We start from the raw sequence: 17,705 nt of genomic DNA, 5'->3' as shown, positions 1-17,705 counted from the left end.
ATTATAGGTGGTTTTTGTTTTTGATGTTTAAGGTAGGGATTGGCTGACTGCTGTTTGTCTGTTGTGTGTCTGCTGGTTTAGCTCTCTTTTGAGGCTTGTTGTTCTTCCGGGTCAGCCCCCCTGTTTTGGCTGCTTTATTATCAAAAACAAAATGGCTTTATTGTTATTAAACACCGAGCAGGTTTAAAGTTTTGACTACTTTATTATCAAAAACAAAATGGCTTTATTGTTATTAAACACAGAGCAGGTTTAAATCGACAAGAAAATAAAGAAATTTTAACATCAAAGTACAGAGAAAAACCCACAAAAATGAATTCTAAGACTCAGCAATTGAACTGAAAGTACAAAATTAACAATTCCTAGAAATTTCCAAATTATGCGTTACAGACCAAGTGCAGATTGGATCCGAAACACAAGGACCTCTGTGACATTACCCGCCAAATTCAGAATGACAACAAAGGCGGGTTCATAGTGACGAAAAGAAAAAGAAATTTTTACATCAGAGTCTAGGGAGAAATCCACAAAAAAAAAATTTTAAGTTGCTGAAATTGAATCTAACAAAAGTAACAAATCTCCAAAAGAATTTAGATTTATTAACTCTTTTTTTTTTAATTACTGGATTACATTCTTATGCGTTGCAAGGCAAGGGCAGATTGGATCCCAAAAACAAAAAGAAATTTTTACATCAGAGTCTAGGGAGAAATCCACAAAAAAGAATTTTAAGTTGCTGAAATTGAATCTAACAAAAGTAACAAATCTCCAAAAGAATTTAGATTTATTAACTCTTTTTTTTTTAATTACTGGATTACATTCTTATGCGTTGCAAGGCAAGGGCAGATTGGATCCCAAAAACAAGGGCCTCTGCAACATTGTTCGCCAGATTAAGTGGGACAACACCAAGGGGCATAATTTCCTGGATGACATTCTGAACCCTGGCTGGATCGGCTGTAGCAGGATTTAGGGCAGGTGTAAGCTCTGTGGGTAATTGAAATGCTGTCATTGCAGGAAACTCAAATCCATCATTCATTCCGAAGGGTACAGGCTCGCGCCAAGAGGGTGCCATAACAATCTACAATATTGCCAAACAAAATCCTAGGATTTCAGATTTCATTTGCCATCACATTCAAAATAAGATAGAAGAAAAGTACCACACGAGAAAAAAACCTAGGAAATTCAATCCACATAATCAAAATCCAAAACAATTCAAATCATAAAATTCCAAACAGTAAAAATTCAAACCACGGGATTTCAAACCCTAGAGTTTCGAACTCCAGATCTTCAAACCCTAAAAAACTGGCAATTCAAACCGTAGAATTTCAAGCCCTAAAAAATCAAGCCCTAGAATTTCAAACCCTAAAATTCTGAGGCACTACGATTAAAACAATTGAAAACTCAATCATCATGAGAATATTTACCTGGACCAGAATCGTTATGGTTTTGAAAGGAAGGCCTATGACTCCTCAACGGCAAATGATGCAAAGTGAGATGCTACATGTCAACGTGCTCAATTATTAGTGTTATTAGTGTTATTAGTGTGTAAAAGGAATGTTAAATTTTAATTTAAATGAGTTTAATTTAGCTGAATAAGGAAAGAAAGAAAGATTGATTTTTTTATTGAACGGTTTATATATGGGTTTATAGATGGCTTATTACCCCCTCTTGGATATGGATTTGTGACATCTCTTTCAAGAACACAAGTTCACTACCACTAGGCCAACCACACATAGTCTAACCTATTTGGATGTGCACTTAGTCCATCTTTAATGCTCTATAGGTGAGTGGAAATTTCCATTTATGATATAGCAAATATTCTAGTCTATTGGTGATGCGCTATCTCCACCACCAAATTATAATTTTGTTGGATTCCACAAGAATACAAAACACTCATTCATCAATAATCTAAAGAGCTAGCAATTTAAACTTTGAAATGAATGACAATACTTCCAAATCAAAATTAGAGTCATCTGTGTAGATTGATGTTATTTATTCCACACTTTTTAGTTGCCACTATAATTATGTCCTTGGGATATTCAATAGCATGATTGACCATTATATTTGCTACTTTATTCTACTCTCGATAACAATGTTGTAATGAAAAAATAGCCAGTCTATCACAAAACAGCCAAACATGCTCCAATATGTTAATTTTCAAATAGAGATGCTTCTACTTCAAACAATGTTGATGCATATCATCAAGTTAGGCCTTCTATGTCAATACAACCAATGTGTTTTGACTCACACATCTTAAACCCAGTTAGAAGAGTTTGCGACTTCACTTAATTGTTCGTTTCAGGTTGACATCCACTAGGCTACCTTGCGAAACACCATAGAAGTAAATTTTACTATTTTTTAGGAAAAATAAAGGAATGTTATGGTGTTTAGAGAAGTGTCACAAATGTTTTACATGAGAATGGCTTATTTATTTTGGGCTTGGATTTCACCATAGAAATGTGTGGTGATGTTTGTTCATCACCAACCATTTTAGGCACCAATCACAAGTGGAAATTTAAAAAAAAATGCAATTATAAAGGCTCTAATGATATTTTAGAAAAGGTATTAGTTTTGGGACTTGGATGAGAATGTTGTGGCTCATTTAGGTAGTTTGAGTTTATGCAATAATTGATGTAGTCTTTTAAGTTTGAACTATTGACTAATTTCTTATCGTCGTATGTGTCTGGAGGGTTTGAGGTTGATTCAACAACACCAATTGATTGGTTTTAAGGATAAGGTGGGTTGTTTAATAGGAACTTTTGTAGATCCTTAAATGGGAAATAGAGTGACAAGAAATTTTATTTTATCTTTGCATTTCGTAGAACTCTTTCGTGTGAAGGAATTGTTTAGTATCTTTCACAAGTCATGACATCTTGATCAAACTTGTAGCTAACATGGAGGAAAGTGATTATTTATGAAGGTCTTAAAAAAGCTCATGGGAGTGTTTGTAAATATAACTCCACCATAAGAAAATTGTTGAGGCTTAAGGATGATCGACATGTCTTAATCACTTTGCTCTCATTGTTAATAAGCCTAGTAAGGGTCTTTACTACATTTATACCCCTCGATTGATGAAGGTTCCCTATCTACAGTAAGGGATGTCAACTACCTCTAGATTATGGATAGTCTTAAGGACCCATATACATAGCATAGAGTACTCGTTCAATAGGAGGGTTTCCATCTTGAGTTCAATCGAGAGCATAAATAACCTTGACCAATTCAAGGAGAAATCAACGATTATCCATCACATAATATCAAGTGAATGTTTCATTGTTTTTGTGTTTCATGAGATCTTTTTGATGTTCGATAAATATTTATTATCTTTTTCAAAATAATAGCATCATGATCAAAATGATTGACTAACATGAAAAAAATGACTTATTTGTGAAAGCATTTAAATGTCTTTCAACAATCAAGAAGAGGTCAATACTTATCCATTACATGGTATCAAGTCTTAAAAAGAGAAAATGAGTGTGTAGTGAAATAATTTAGTGAGAAAAAGAATGTACAAATCCTTAACAAAATTGGATGAGAGAGCATGACTGTGTTAGTTATGGCGGGAGGAAATCTCAGAAATACATTTCAATTGGCATTGGCCAGGAGTAGATAAAATGAAAGCATAAAGCAGAGCAAAGGGGCATTCCGAGAATCGAACTCGGGACCTCTCGCACCCAAAGCGAGAATCATACCACTAGACCAAATGCCCGTGATTACGAAGTCGCTATTATTTAACATGCTCTCATCAACACTTAAATGGAGAAAGTAGATTAGATTTAATGGCATGATCAATGCGATAATATCGTCGTTCTGTATGTAATGCAAAAAAGCTCATTTGGGGCATTCCGAGAATTGAACTCGGGACCTCTCGCACCCTAAGCGAGAATCATACCACTAGACCAAATGCCCGTTTGTGCCTACAAAATGGAAAAGTTTAATTAAATGGAAAAACTAAGTTTTCAAGGAAACGTTTACTCCGACCTCTAGAGGAACGCGATTGATAAACAATTTAAAAACCCATGAAACAGAAACCGAAAAACACTTTCTAGTTGTTGAGAGTGGGATTTGAACCCACGCCCTTTCGGACCAGAACCTTAATCTGGCGCCTTAGACCAACTCGGCCATCTCAACAGCTGCTCTTTAAATCTAATAATATTTTAATTAAATTCAATATATTTGTTCCAGAAAACTTGCGATTTCTGTGCATTTCTGTCCCCCACAGCAGTTATTTGAGCCTCTTTCCTCTTTAGTCAGTTGTCTAAATCATGCCGCATATACATCGTCTTTGTAGTGCGCTCTTCTTCTTCTTCTTCTTTCTTTTTTTTTTTCTTTCTGGTCAGCTATTTTAAAGAAGATATGGTCTCATGAAAAAAAAAAAATTTGCTACAAAATTATTTTAAATCTTTTTTCAAAAAATAGGAGTCCTACCTTTTAGGCATATAATTTTAAGAAAATGGGGTGGCGCTACAAATTGCCCCACTAGCTTACGAATATTTTATGCAACTTGTCAATCATTTGAATTTTTTAGACTAAACTAAATGTATTTACAACCAACTTGATTAATTTTAAGAGTTTAAAATTAAGATGACACTACCAACATTCAAATATTCCTAAAAAATCTCAAGCAGCTCTAGCTCTATTTTTTAAGAAGCCCCCCTCCATGGGACCCCAGCCTTAGATAAACTAGCATACTTATATTTTAAAAAATCTAAGTAAAGTACGCTGAGACATATCAATTTTGAAAACATTTAATATTCACAAATAATAACAAAAAGTTGATTATAACAAGATTGATGTGACACGATTCAATAAATCCTTTCGACTACATGAAGGAAATTTAAAATATTCTAGACATTAACCTTATTTATTTACCCTAATATAACATTGATCAATATGCTAATTCATTCCTAACCCTAATCATGTCTTTAATTCTAATTCTAAATCTAACCTTAAAACCCTAATTGATTCCCAATGGCAATCCTACTTAAACCCTAATCTAACATTAAACCTTACATAATTAATCTTTAACTTTAATCGTATTTAAACCCTAAACATAATTTAACGCTCATTCAAATATTTTCCTTATAACCATTACTTTAACCACTAATGTGTACTCAATGATTACTTGTTATTTGTCAATCATAGATGTTTTTTTCTACAACTATAACTAATTTCCTCAACTAATGTTTCCTCTTCCAACCTAAATTCCTCTAGCTAAAAAAATTCACTTGTTATTTGTCAATCATAGATGTATTTTACCACAACTATAACTACATAACCACTTGCAACACTTCATATATAATATTTTCTGCCACCTATCACTACCACATGAATAAGTCAACCAATTGGCTTAATCTAAGGGGAAAATGAATCAAAGACATAAATGCATGAAGATTGAATGTAGATCAAGTTCTTTTTTCTTCATTGATTTGAACGTATTTTAATGCTTTATCTATGGTTAATGATGAAGAATTGACATGCAACAACAAAAACAACAAGCTATAGATATGGAATGCAAACAAGGGGCTAAGTCTAAGAAGAAGCAATAGAGGAGCACTTGTGACAACAAGTTTGACTTGAAGTGTGAGAGCATGTGGCAATTTGTGTCTCAATCCTTGATGCCAAATGCAGATAGACTAGAATCTTTCAGAAATTAGCATGTCGTACATAATCTGTTCCTAGAAGCTAGTTAGAAATCCTCGAGACCGTGGTTGATTTTTCATCTTGGTCCTTTTATTTTCACCTCTGCAAAAGTCAAAGATCTGATTGTCATCATCTTCTCTACTGAAATCTCCATCTCTGGTTCCTGGATTTGTCGTCTGCACACAAAAGAAGGAAATAGTTATTGTTGATGGGGGTTTGCCTTAGGTCAAACTTCGTGTTTGGAATTAACCTTTGAATTGAAATGTAATGGAAATGTTGATGTAAAATTTTATCTTTTGAGGATAAGGCTCTAGATCTAAATTTGAAATGCTTGAAGTGGAACTTGATACCTCAATGAAACATGCATCGAATTCATCATGCTAAGTTCGATAATGTCATGTAGGATGTCTTCATAAAGCCTTGACCATTGATGCCATCATGAATGCTTTAAATTTGTACTTTGACCTCTCCTTCACTGCCTTGATGATGTTTGATTGATTTCTCTCTTGAATTTGAAAAAGTGCAATTGAGAAACTTGTAGAGAGATCTTGTATATGAAAATGGTGGGGGGTTAGGCTTTTTTTTATACCTAACTACACAAAATATGTTTAAGATTTCAAAACAGGGCAACACCGAGAATGTTTTCCTGCCTTCAAGATGTGACCATGGTGGGATCCAAATTTGGGCCCTTTTGGGAGGACCATGGCACCCAGGGCATCTCTATTCTAGGACCATGGTGCCTAGGGAATCCCAGCCCTAGGACCATGGCACCCAAGGCGTCCCAGTCCTCGTTATAGGGCGCCAAGGGAATCCCAATCCTGGGACCATGGCACACAAGGTGTCCCAGTCCTGGGTATAGGGTGCCTAGGGTGTCTTACTCCTACCAATCGGGATCTAGATTTGAACAAAGTCCCACTTAGGTGTAGAAGATTCTAAATCTAGTTGCATGTAAGCATAATCAAAATAGTAATAGGGAATAAGAGGCCAAAACATGAAAGCGAGGTCTAGGTGCGGATGAAATTGTGTGAGGCTACAATTTATGATGCTACAAAACTATATATAAGTGACATGGATGACAAGGTAAACATATTGTAATTATGGTTGGACACGGATAGACCAAGTGATAAGAATTGATATTTACTTCAACTTTAGGTTCTACTAGGCCTAGGAGGGATTCTTTCAAGTGTCTGAACTATTAAAGACGTTTAAAAATAAATTATGGGATAATTGATTTGGAGATAAATCATACCCAACTCATAATAAACTATAATTCTAACTATCAAAAAGTACAGGTATAAGTTGGCTTATCACTAGCAAGGATTTTACACCTCTATTGAGTAGATATAGATTCATGTAAAAGACTTAGGGTGTTTCCTACTTAACCCCTAACACTATTCAACCTCATGACTCAACTTCATACATGGATGGAAAAAAGATAACATTACATATCTCACCTAGGGTGATTCTTAAGGAATATATTGAGTTCTTTTTTGCTAAAGAAATGAGATTGTGTAATATTGTGAGGACTACTATCACTATTTTTATGAAAATTTAAAATATTATTTAATAGAGTGACGATATGATAGAAAATTAAACATGTTGCAAGTGGGTTCCTTTATCTCATGCTAGCAACAAAGTCTATATTCCAAGGATAAAGAGTAAAATAAATATAAGAGAAGAGAATACACCTTAATGAATACAACAACAAGGAATTCTCTATACAAACCCATAAATGAGATAGAATATATGCATGTGAAGTAAAAAAAAAATGAAACTGTGTCTTAGCTAATAGAATTGTAAAGTGGAAAATTGGGAACCTTAGCCAATTTACCACTTGAAAGAAGAGGTGGGAGCTTTACTAAGGTTAAATTTTCACTTGGGGAGACTTTACATTCAAAAGAAGAGGATGAATCTACTAGATCCAATCTTAAATGATGTAAGGATTGAATACTAAGTAGATTGGTTGTGATTGAAATGCAATTAACCCTCTTTTGTAAGTTGTCAAAAAGAATTAAGACTAAATGTTGGAAATGAAGACAAAGTATGAGAAAACAATGAGCTACAAATTCGGGATTCAGTTGTGCACCTGGATTTGAGAAGTTTGAGATGATTCGGAGGTGCTCTGCAAAATCCAGTAAAACTTGCAAGGACCGTGTGTCTGGACAAAGAGCACCCTCCTGTCGGTCCTCTGAACTTTTCGCGCATCGAAAAGGGTTTTTCCATCTCTACGAATAAATCTTAATTCTAGAAGTATAGTTGTGCACCTATTTCCTACACACAGAAAGAAAGGGAAATGTGTTGGGAATAGGGGTTTGTCTTTAGATCAAACCCTAGTTTTGGAATTAACCAAGTGGTTGAAGTAATGTAAATGAAAGGACTGAAAGTAGAAATCCTCCTCTTTGAGGGGATGTTGAATTGACTGAAAATGAAATGCTTATACCTCTTTATGAAGTTTTGCTTGCCTCCACATGGAATTAGGGTTTCATGAAGTAGAATGTTGATCTACTCTTCAATGCTTGAAATCTTGTCTCTATTGTTGCTCCTGTAGCGTCATAAAATTGTAACCCTTACAATTTTGACCACGTTTTAGGTCATCACCCTAGCGACTGCATTTCCCTACTCAATTGGGACCCCTCTTTGCACCATCATTCCAAATCTCCACCTGTTTCAGCCCTTGTGACCCTGTCCAGCCCCCAAATTAGGGGCAAGACAGGGGTGTGGCACCCCTTTCCTCCTTCTTTGGGTGGCCCTTAAATGGGTCCATATGACCCTTGGACCTAATTTGTTCTTCGGGATTTTATTTCCCCTATGTCGGCCTTCGGTGAGATGAAAAATTATCCTCCTAGGCAAGTATAAAAGGGGATCTAGTCCTCTCATTTGCATAAGCGAAGATAAGTGAAAATTGGGTAAACAAGTGGAAGGTCTCCATTATCATCATCAAGTGTTCAAGTCTTCAAGTCTTCAAGCATTCATCAAGTCTTCTTCTTCTTCATGTGTCTTCTTCATTCATCCATGGGAGCAACATTACAACATTCATTTGCAAGCATGTGTGTGTGTTAGGGTTTTGTCATGTTACATGTCATTTCATGCAACACTTATGATTACATTCAAGAAGCAAAGCAACCACCATCAACAAAATGCAGATCTACAAGGTATACATTTCCATTATTTACATTTAAACATTTACAATTAATTTCTTTCAAGGTTTATTCCTCAATCGGGGTTTGACTAAGACAAACCCCTATCCACAACCCTTCTTCCCTTCTTTTTTGTGTGTAGGTTGTAGGTGTGTAGCTGTAATTGGAGATTTAGGCTTCATTTGCAGAGACAGAAAACCCTTTTCGACTCGTGGATTTTTCGGAGGACTGTGTGCAACTTGCACACGCTCCCAACAACTTTTCTCCAAATTTGCAGGGCAGGTTCGTATCAATCTAAATACCTCATATCCTAAGTTACAGCGCAATCCCGAATCGGTAGCTCCTTATTTCACCCATTTTGTCTTCATTTTCTGCATAGTCAACAAGTCAACTCTTCTACTTACAAAAGAGGGTAAAATTGCATTGCACCCTTGGAATTCACTTAGTATTCAGATCCTTATTCACTCTGGTGTTTGGATCTATTGAATTTAACCCCTATTTTGAATGTAAAGTATCTCCCAAGTGAAAATCATCCTAGTGATTTCATTTCTCTCTCCTAGGTGGGGAATCACTAGGGTTCAATTTTACACTTTACATTTTGGTGAACCCAATGTCTTACATGCTTTACATTGAAAATTATTGCATATTTTTCATTTACAAGTTTAATTTTCTTGCAAGTTATAAAAATTTAGTGGTTAATTCATTCAAAACCCTAGTTGCAAATCACATTTCCAAAATTAATTGGTTAATTGTCAAAACCCTAATTTTCAAATATCAACTTGAACTTGTGCAAAAATTAGATTTACATTTAATTTTCAGATGTGTGACTATATCTAGACTTGTCTTCTTTCCTAAAATTAAAATTTTCAATTTCCCTCATATAATGTGGTGAAATGTGAATGAGAGATCAAGAGGAAAACTACCCTTTCCCTCCAAGGAGAGATGAGAGTTTCACTATAGATTTCCCTTCAAACATTGTTCACCTAGTTACATTGGAAGAGGAGAGGAGAATTCACTAGAATCAACCCTCCACAAAAGAAGATAGAATTCTGAGTGAAATGGGAATGATAAGTTGATCCCCTCTTCCTTATTTGGAATGGAAAGGAATTGATTGAATTATGTAGTGCAAAAGTGAAAAAGAACCTATTATTACTTAAGATTGGAATATGGGATGAAGTTGTGCACCTGGATCTGACAGTAATATGTCGAGGCGAAATTGCCCTACGAATTTGAGGAAAAGTTGGCTAGACCATGGCAAGAATGTACACGGTCCTTCGAAAAATCCACAAAACGAAAAGGATTTTTCCGCCTTTGCAAATGGAGCCCAAATCGGCAAGTACAGATGCACACCTACAACCTACACACAGAAAAGAGAGGAAAATGGGTTGGGATTGGGGGTTTGCCTTTAGGTCAAACCCCAGTTTTAGAATTAACCAAGTAATGAAAGAAAGTACTTGCAAGTATATGTAAATGAAAGACAGAATTGTAAATCACCTCAAGGGAGGTTGTGATAGCAATGTTGATAGAAATTCTTGTGTGGAATTAACTGTTGGAATCAATCTCCTCTTCAATGGTTGAATCCTTGACTTGAATGCAACATCCAGCCTTAAATGGAGACTTGAGAATGCTCAATGCTGGAAAAGAATGCTTGAATGCTCTCGAATGCTCGATCGCCTACGCAACTTGACCTTATCTAAATTCCACCTTATTAAACTTATGCAAATGAGAGGAAAAATACCCCTTAAATACATGTCAATGAATTTGATTTTTGTCACAGGTCGACATCGAGGGAGTTTTCCCGCTCATTGCACAACCTTCTATGCAACCCTAGGAAGGGTCCTACCCCAAAATAGGGCAGGGATAGGGGTGCCACACCCCTATCCTGGGAGGACAAGGATGCCACACCCCTATCATAGGGGGATAGGGGCATGTCGCCCCTGTCCTACCCCTTTCTCCAGGGCAGAGTACAGATAGGGTGGTGTGGAGGCCAAAAAAAGAAGTTGATTCCAAGGGTTGAGTAGTCTCCGATCTCCGACCAAGCCAGAGGATTCGATCTCATGTGCATGAGGACCTTAATGCAGTCAAAAATTGCTAGGGTCAGAATTATGACACTATATTTAGCTCCCACTTTAGCGGGATTGTAAGGGTACGCCAATACTGTCGGTAAAGTACAAGGAAACAATATTGAAACACTTTTACCACATCAAGGAGGCAAGATACACCAAGCCTCCAGTGGACTTAGGATCTTACAACTTCAATTGACAAAGTAAAAGGGAAGATCAAGAAGGGGAGAACGACGACTGCAATTAGCAAAGTTCCCCTTACTATGAGTCATGAAAGCAAGGATACCAAAGATTACAAAGCAAAACAAAGTTTACTAAGTAATTCTAAGTATCAAGAAGGAAAATATGAGCGGAGTGTATGCCCCCATGTTAAAGCGATCATGTGTGGCTTATTGGGAGTGATTTCTTTAATTTAGGATACACCCAAAAGAGAGAGAAGGAGGGAGCACGTTATCACAAGGATTTAGCTCCCAATCAAGGAATAAACCCAAGGATAATGAACACAAAACATGAGGTAGTGTCGCTTTCCTCAGGGTCAGTATGTTGTATGTATATCATGTATGTATATGTGCATATAATAATCATCATTCCCCAAAGAAGGACACTACCTTAGAAGAAAGGGAAGAGAGGATGTCTTTTGAGTCAACATGAAAGAGACCAAGAAAAGATTTCAATGCTTTGCATTATCCCCAAGTAGACATTAAGGGAACAATAGAAGAACAAGGATACACATAGAAGAAGGGTCACAAAAGAGAAAGAAAGGAGAGTGAGAGAGAGAGACGATCTACAATGCTAATATTGCTAATCTAGCACGACATCTGCCTCTCAATCTTGCTGATCACTATTTTGGGAAGGCGAGCAACATGCCAGAGGAGCGGCATTGAGCATAGCAGATGGAGCTATCACAAGATCCAAACAAGGACTATGCTCATGTTGTAAGTCACTTTGTTTGATTCTAGGAGCTAGGATTAAGGTTTGTGAAAATTCAGTTGATAAATGCTTGTCCACATCAACATATTCATACTCACTATCAAAAGCATGAGGAGTTGTATTGCCATTATGAATAAAATTTTCACCCATTTCTTCATCAAAGTTTAGAGAAAGAGGAGCAATACCATGAATAGGAGTAAAACCATCACATGTTTTGTGCAACTTATGATTTGGAGATGTAGGTTGAATGTCTTGCTTGGGAGAAAAGGGAATCGTGTCAACTATTGGAGTTTGAGGAGATTGAGTATTTTGAGGGATAGCTTCACGAGCTCAAACACGACATCTTCATCTGTTTTCTCTCGCACAATGATTTCATCTAGTCTTAGTGGAAGGTTGAGAAGGAGGAGGAACATAAGCAAGAATGTTTCTCTCCTTGATAGTTGAAGGTTTAGGTTGAGGTCTTTGTGGTTGAACAATAGAAGAATCAAGGCTCTTCTCTCGATAAGAGGAAGGAGGTGGAACTGTGCCATAAAAAGGAGGAATATTAGTTATAGGAAGGAGATCAGGTCCATCATGAGGAGGAGGTATAGGTCTAGCCTTAGGAAGAATATTGTTGTTCTCCTTAAGAGAAGGTAAAGTCACATCCATAGGAATAGGTTGACGATCTGCCTTAGGAGGGAGATTAGTTCTATCCGTGAGGGGAAGAACCTCATCTTGAAGAATGATAGGAGTGTCAAGTGTTGGGGATCTAGGATGACTTAAGGATAAGATCATATCTTTCTTCCATTTTTTATAAGATTGAAAAAGAGCATCACTCCTTGATGGAAGAGATTGAAATTATTTAGGCCAAAAGAAATCAATAGGAACACCTAGGCTTCTTTCGGATGGATGAAATAAGATATGGTTCACGGTTATGATTTCTCCATTGTGAGGAAATTTCAGACACTTGTGGATTGGAGAAGCAATATCCTTCATGGAAGATAGCCAAGGATAGCCCAAATTCACACGAAATTGCTCAAAAGAGGGTATGATAACAAAGTCAACATCCATGGATTTAGTATGAACTTCAACAGGAAGGGTGATAGAACCAATGGTAGGACAAGAAAATCCATCAAATAACTTCACAACTACATTAGAAGCATCATACATTAGTTTATGCAATTGAAAAGTGAAAAGATACTCTTCAGTTATGATATTAACCATGCAAGAGGGATCAATCAAGGCACCACGACAAGGAATATCCTTAACCTTCGCAACTATGTATAAAGGGCCATCGATTTCTCTAATGGTCTCGCTAGGGTCAAATGTAATACAAGGATCCTTTTAGGTGTATCTTGTGTTTCTACCATATTAACCAAGTTTGGAGCCATAGAGGTGAATTCTTTAGAAGAGAAATAATTAGGCACAATCACAAAACGTTAGAGGTATGAGAAGGCAAGGGATCAGTGAAAATCTTAAGATTTTGATTAGGAGGAGCTATTGATTTATTCCCTTTATAATTCACACCTACCACAGATATAGTATTATTATCAATCAAGTCTTGAATCTTATTCTTCAATGCGAAACATTTCTCAGTATCATGACCAAGTTGACGATGAAATTTACAAAAGGAATTGTTATCAAACTAAGGGGACACAAGTTTAGAAGGATCAATTTGTTTTATAGGAAGAAGTTTGATAACGTTTATGTGCAACAACTCAGACATAATACTATGTAAAGATTTATTCAAGGAAGTAAATTGTCTTTCTCTTTTGGAAAAATTTAGAAATAAAAGGCACACCTGTTGTAGCATTCACATTGTTGTTGTTGATTGTATCATTGAACTTGATGAAGATTTTTGTTGGTTTGAACTTCGCAAATGGTTGTTGAACACTCTCCCCCTTATCACTTGGAGACATAGGAGTGGATTGATCCATTTGACTCACAACCAGTTGATAATTGTGGAGTGTTGCGCACAACTACAGAAAGGAAGTAAACTCGGAGAAAAGAAGCTTTTCCCTGATATCTTTTTGCAAATTAGAAATGAAAATGATTTGAATATTATTATCAGGTACATGAAAAGAAATTTGAGCACACAAATGCTTATATCTACCAATGAAATCAGTCACTTTTTCTTTAACACTTTGTTTACAATGCATTAAATCAGTCAAAGTGATTTTAGGACCAATAATTTTGAAATTGTTGGATGAAAGAATTTGCCAGTTGTTGAAAGGAAGTGATAGAATAAGAAGGCAAAGAGAAATACCATTGTAAAGCCTTATCTCTTAGTGTTCTTGTAAACAATTTTGCAAGCAATCTTTGATCATAAGCAAAACTAGTACACAAAGTTTGAAATGTTTTGACATGCGTAAGAGGATCACCTTTTCCATTATAGAGTTCCAATTGAGGGATATCAACATGTTTAGGTGGAGCGACTTTAACGAGAAAGTGGGCTCGTGACATCAAAGGTGGGAACACTAAACTTGGATTGACTCATAGAAGCAATTTGTTGTTGTAAGGAAGACACAGTTTGAGCAAGATTGTTAATTGTCATTTCGGTAGAACAATTGATGTTAGACATAGTTGATTGAGAAGGTGGTGTGATGTTATTGAAAGAAGGCATGGACTGAGAATAAGGTGGTGGGACATTATGATAAGTAGGCATAGGTGATGATTGGGTGGAAAAGGGACACTTAAAGGAGGAATAAAGTTGTTGAAGGAATTGCCCCCTTGTGTCACATTGATTGGTTGAGGAATACTAGGAATACTTATGGAAGACCTAGGTAAAGATGGAGGATTAAATGAAGAAGAGGGATTTCCCCCATGACCATTATTTGTAGGAATGACACTTTGAGTTGAAGTAGCCATGATATTGGAGGTGAAAGTAGGAATACTAGTCATAAGAGTATTAAAAGGAATAGAAGGATTGACTTGTGTTGAAGGTTGTGAATAACCTAGGGTTTCAACACAACTCTTGATAGGCATGGCATTAGAATCAACAATATGTGCAATGCCACACAAAATATCAATTCCATTCTTATCACTTTGAATCATGTGTTTAAGGCCTTTAATTAATGGAAGAGCTTCACTATTAGGGTATTCTTGGGACATCCATTGTTGAAAGTTATCAAATTGATTGTCTTATGTGTAAATTTGATCTATAGAAACCCTAGTTAAAGCTTCTTCTTCATCATGAGATTCATCAATGGGGTGAATAGGCACATGATTAAGATGGGAGGAATTAGCATGATCCTCATTAAAGAAGTCACCTAAATTAGGCTCCATCTCCTCGGTAATTAAACCTTGGGAGCCTTAATTCTAATGCTTCGTCTAATGGGGATAGGATAGGTATGACTAATAGTGGTAAAACTCATGCACTAGAGGGAAAATTTGAATTTTAAATTTTGGATTTTGAATTATAGGAACAAAGCTTACGAAATTAAGTAATGCAAAATTTAAGAAAATAATGATTATACAATTTGAACTTTGTTGGAGGAAGAAGATGACACAATTTCCAAAAATGAAAGAAAATTGAAATTTAAAAATTAGGGCCAAGGGAATACCACTTAATTTTAAAATCAGAATTTTTAAAATCATGACAGACTATAATTAACCTCTTAATTTTAAAAAAATTCTTGAAATTTGAAATGTTGAATTTTGGAGGTATTTATGATTCTAGAGGAATCAAAAGTCGACAAAATCAGCCAATCTTCTGGATTTAGGTTATTAAACATAGTCATAACAGTCTCCCGAAATTTCAAGAAAAAAGTCGAGGACCATGGCGGGAATGCACATGGTCCGACCAACTTTTTTCAAAATTTTCAGGGATGAATATTATGATGATTTCAAAAGTAACCCCAAAAAATTGATGAATTTTACAACCTCTAGATGGGCGAAATGAAAGCGCAAATGTAAAAATAGGCCCCTATTAGGGTTTTGAAGAAAAAGAGGAATTGAATTGCAAATTTGAAAAATGTTTAGAAAACTGAATTGGAATGAAATTGATTGAAATTTGCATAAAATCCAATTAAATTTGAAAATTAGGGTTTTATGACCTAACCACTTAATTTTGAAATTTGAATTTTGGGGAAAAGGCAAGAAATTAAAAATTTGGACTATAAGAATGAAGACAAGTTTGAGAATAATCAGAAATCTGAAAATTAAATGGAAATCCAATTTTTGCACAAGTTCAAGATGATTTTTGAAAATTAGGGTTTTAACAAGTAACCTCTTAATTTTGTGAATTTTATTTGCAAATTGAACAAGACAATGAGAAAATTAAATTTGATAAACAAAACAATTTTCAAATCTATGATAACCACAAGCAATTTTTACAAATCACAAGTTCAATTTTAATTTTAAAAACTAGGGTTTTTAATTATTCAACCACTATTGGGTGAATATTTTGTCACCAGTGTACTAATGACAAAATATATAATTCACACAAAGTTGTGTCGAGAAATTAATCTCTCCTCTCATCAAGGGGAGGTTCCCTATGAAATTTCTCCTCTAATTAATAAGAAATTAAATTTGTTGGTTGGTGTTGGGCATATAACTCTTTTTTTTTGGAGTTTATGTATTCTCCCTTCACCTAGTTACAATTTATCTATATCTTTAGATACTTAAAGAAAAGAACTATGAATCTAACAAACTACACCAAGAGATACTATTAAGCAGCATAGAGTCTCCTTGAAGGTAACACTAACAAATTGATTATTACAAATCAAACAATTAGAAACTTAACTTGTAGCTCAAAGTCTTCAAGTGTAAATTTCCAATCCTTTAAACTACAAGTAATCGTAGCAATACAAAGCTTGCCACTAGTTACTTAATTTATCAGAAGGTTTCCCAAATATGTTAAGAGCACACAGTCTACTTGCATGATTCAGGAGCTCCTTAACTCACATAACAATATCTTCAAGATCAAAGAAATAAAAAACATATATATTCAATGGACATAGGAACATTAAATTATATAAACAATTTTCTTGATACAACACAAAGTTTGAGATCAACAAAACTGCTTTCTTTATTTGCTTGATAGAATTTTCACCATAAAAGTCCAAAGTCTTAGTTGGGATAAAAATTGTGCAGAGTTTTGCTAAGCATGAAAAAGTTCAATATTTACAAAAGAGGTCCTCCTTATATAGGAAAAGAAGTTGAGAAAAGGTGGGCACAGTTTGACTTATTCAACTACACAGTCCCATTTTACTACAACTACAACATAAAGAAAACATGCAGCTGCATAAAAATTGACAGCATCTATCGGTGCAACTGCATAAAGAAAAGGTGCCAAAAGGGGGCACTTCATTCTTCATTCTCCTCCTCATTGGATTTCTAGAAATCTTCAAACTTAGCCAGGATGGCTTTCATCTCTACTTCGTTTGGCATCGGGGTAGAACTTGTGATCACTTAGACACGAGAAATTACATCTTCAATCTTTACCTGTTTCTTTTTAACATCCTTCAGCATGGATGCGAGGACTTCGAAACTGACCTGGATCTCTAACATCTTATCAAATGTATCAAGTGAGAAATCTTGTCCCGTGCAGTGATCCATTAAGGAAAGGAATTCCCATGTGACAACTTCAGCAGTGACAAGATTTTGATTGCCATCATATAAATAACAAGGAAGATCACCAACTTCGACAAAAATGAGATCAACCTCGTCATCACCTTCTTTCTTCTCCCGGTCTAGTTCCGCAATCATTAACCTTATTGTCTCTTGCTTATGAGACAATAAAGACAAGATCTAGATGTACATGTACTTCTCCCTTGTGGGAATTACCTTATTTTTAACAAGGACATCTAACCTGAAGTCCTCCATTTTGCTCCAAAAGGTAGTACTTTTCACAACTTCCTCAATCTCCTGTGATAAAGAGATTTTGAGTCCTTGCATCTAACTCTGGATTACTTCATAATTCGACAATAGTCCCACTGTTGAACTCAAAAGATGAGAGCCTTCT

General features: G+C 35.6%; 1 long non-coding RNA gene and 3 other non-coding genes across 4 annotated transcripts; all 4 read right to left on the bottom strand.

Moving 5' to 3' along the window:
- Window positions 1-754: 754 nt before the first annotated feature.
- LOC131030555 (uncharacterized) lies at window positions 755-1,565 on the bottom strand. Its single transcript, XR_009102915.1, has 2 exons — window positions 1,416-1,565; window positions 755-1,069 (listed from the first exon to the last, which is right to left on the bottom strand). It is a non-coding gene; the product is annotated as an uncharacterized LOC131030555 (long non-coding RNA).
- A 2,060-nt stretch (window positions 1,566-3,625) lies between these two features.
- TRNAP-UGG (transfer RNA proline (anticodon UGG)) lies at window positions 3,626-3,697 on the bottom strand. Its single transcript has one exon. It is a non-coding gene; the product is annotated as a tRNA-Pro (tRNA).
- Window positions 3,698-3,825: 128 nt separating this feature from the next.
- On the bottom strand, window positions 3,826-3,897 carry TRNAP-AGG (transfer RNA proline (anticodon AGG)). The gene has a single exon. It is a non-coding gene; the product is annotated as a tRNA-Pro (tRNA).
- A 141-nt stretch (window positions 3,898-4,038) lies between these two features.
- TRNAL-AAG (transfer RNA leucine (anticodon AAG)) lies at window positions 4,039-4,119 on the bottom strand. The gene has a single exon. It is a non-coding gene; the product is annotated as a tRNA-Leu (tRNA).
- Between the last annotated feature and the right edge of the window lie 13,586 nt (window positions 4,120-17,705).

The sequence above is a fragment of the Cryptomeria japonica genome, chromosome 6, assembly GCF_030272615.1.
Source record: "Cryptomeria japonica chromosome 6, Sugi_1.0, whole genome shotgun sequence".
Lineage (NCBI taxonomy): Eukaryota > Viridiplantae > Streptophyta > Pinopsida > Cupressales > Cupressaceae > Cryptomeria > Cryptomeria japonica.
The sequence above is the reverse complement of the archived record's forward strand: the minus strand, read 5'-3'. Positions and strand labels throughout refer to the sequence as shown.